Below are 2,850 nucleotides of genomic sequence, written 5' to 3'. Positions count from 1 at the left end.
ATCCCTTGATTTTAAAAACAAGAAGAAACAACAGGGCCAAGGAAACAAAGTTTATGCTAACATGGTTTCAGAAGAGATTGCAGGTTCCTCTCAAGGACAACAACTTGGACAGTTCTTTAGTGAAAGCCAATACAAGCAGATATTAGATCTTTTGAACAAAACACCTGCATGTGATAGTCAGGCACTTATGGCAGGTATAACCACATTATTGTCCAATACATCTCTATATGAGTGGATAATAGATACAGGAGCATCTCACCACATTACATGTAATAAAGAGATCCTATCTAATTTAGAGAAATATTAATCAACAAGGGAATCATAAAGTACATGTTCCAACAGGTAGCAAATGTTCAGTAACACACAAAGGAAATGCATCTATCCTAGGAGGATGTGAATTGAAGGATGTCTTATATGTTCCTGATTTTAAGTTTAACCTGTTGTCAGTCTCCAAATTAACCAAGGAATTGCGGTGTTGTGCCCTATTCTTCCCTGATTTTTGTGTATTGCAGGGTCTTTACAATGGGAAGGTGATGGGGATTGGTAGAGAGAATTGTGGACTTTATATACTAAAGTGGAGAGAGAAGCCTGTAGCAGCAATGGTTACCAAAGGGAATGATGAAAGCAGTCTTTGGCATATGAGACTAGGACATCCATCAATAATGGCAATGAAGCATATTCCTGCCTTGAAGAATAAAGCAGTAGATAACATACAGTATAACTGTGAAGTGTGTCCCTTAGCTAAGCAAAGCAGATTGAAGTTTCCTCTTAGCAGCAGTAAAACTGATTGTATTTTCCAGCTTATTCATCTTGATGTTCGGGGCCCTCACAAATTGCCTACATATGATAGAAAACATTATTTTCTTACAATAGTGGATGATTTTAGTAGGTATACTTGGGTGTGCTTATTGCAATCAAAGTCTGAAGTTGTAACAGTGCTGCAAGACTTTCTTACAATGGTAAAGACCCAATTTGACATGAATGTGAAGGTGTTAAGATCTGATAATGAGAAAGAAATTATTAATTCTAGATGTAATGAGTTATTAGCATCTTTAGGTATTGTACATCAAAGCAGTTGTCCTTACACACCCCAACAGAATGGGGTGGTGGAAAGGAAACATAGGCATATACTTGAAGTGGCTAGAGCATTAAGCTTTCAGAGTTCTATTCCTAGCAAGTTTTGGGGAGACTATATTAAAACTGCTGTATACTTGATCAATAAATGGCGTACATCTTTGTTACATGGAAAGTCTCCTTATGAGATTTTGTATAACAAACTACCTGCTATTGATCACTTGAAAGTATTTGGATGTTTATGCTTTGCTAGCAATTTGCCAAAGGGAGACAAGTTTGCAAAAAGGGCAAGGAAATCAATCCTCATAGGATACTCAGAAGTTCAGAAAGGATATAGATTGTTTGACTTGGAAACTAACTCTATTTTTGTAAGCAGAGATGTTAGTTTTAGAGAACATATTTTTCCTTTCAGAGAAAATACAACTACTATAGAAGACTGTTTTCCTACCCAAACAACTATGCCATTACAACCTGATTACTCATCATCAGTTTCAACTACTGATTCACAAGAATCATACCCCACTATAGCCACAGATGTCCCTATTCCACCCACAGACAATGATCTAGTCGCAGGAGATGTCAATATACCAGTTGCAGAAATACTGGATACTGATCCTACAACTCCAAATACAGAAGCAGTTGAAGGTGAACATGAAGTGCAAGATATTTCAGCTGAATTGCTCCCAAACAATGTACCAGAGATTGCTATTGCTCCTCGCACAAGCAGAATGGAACCTGATAATGATCAAGGTCCTAGGAAGACAACAAGGACATCAAAGCCTCCAGCTTGGCTAAAGGACTATCAGACCACCAAGAAGTTCACTGGTTGCTGTCTATACCCCTTATCTAATACTTTGTCTTATGCTAATCTCTCAACAGGTTATCAAGCATATTTGGAGGCCTTTTCAGTTGAGGTGGAACCCAACACTTTCCAACAGGCTTCCAATGACAGCAGATGGGTTGCAGCTATGAAAGAGGAGATCAAAGCACTTGAGGACAATAACACTTGGGAGGTAGTGGACTTACCAGCTGGGAAGCAGGCCATTGGGTCAAAATGGGTGTATAAATACAAATCTAATGGAGAGGTAGAAAGATACAAGGCCAGGCTGGTTGCAAAAGGATATAATAAAAAAGAAGGGCTGGACTACCATGACACTTTTTCCCCTGTAGCCAAGATGGTCACAGTCACGACCATTATTAGTATTGCTGCTGCAAAAGGATGGATTCTATATCAAATGGATGTGAGCAATGCCTTTCTGCAAGGTGATCTCTATGAGGAGGTTTATATGAAGTTACCTCAGGGATTTCACAAGCAGGGGGAGTTGAAGGTATGCAGGCTTATGAAATCTCTCTATGATCTCAAACAAGCATCCAGACAATGGAACATAGAACTCACTGATGCACTTACTCAGAATGGCTATAAACAGAGTGCATTTGATCACTCCTTATTCACAAAGCACCAAGGAAAAGAGGTGGTCATTATACTGATATATGTGGATGATCTACTAATTACTGGGAGTTGTTCCAGTCTAATTAATGATGCCAAGACAATTTTACATAGTAAGTTCAAAGTTAAGGAATTAGGCACATTAAGATATTTCCTGGGAATTGAAGTCTCAAGATCAAAGAAAGGGATCCTGCTTAATCAGAGAAAGTATGCTTTGAAATTAATCTCGGAGACAGGTTTGAGTGGTGCAAGGCCAATTGCAACTCCTATAGAGTTGAATAAAAAATTGACAACAGTGGAATATGACACATGCATTGGGAAGACAGGAG

The sequence above is a fragment of the Nicotiana attenuata genome, chromosome 8 (genome assembly GCF_001879085.1).
Source record: "Nicotiana attenuata strain UT chromosome 8, NIATTr2, whole genome shotgun sequence".
In the NCBI taxonomy this organism is placed as follows: Eukaryota; Viridiplantae; Streptophyta; class Magnoliopsida; order Solanales; family Solanaceae; genus Nicotiana; species Nicotiana attenuata.
Note: the sequence above shows the minus strand (reverse complement) of the source record.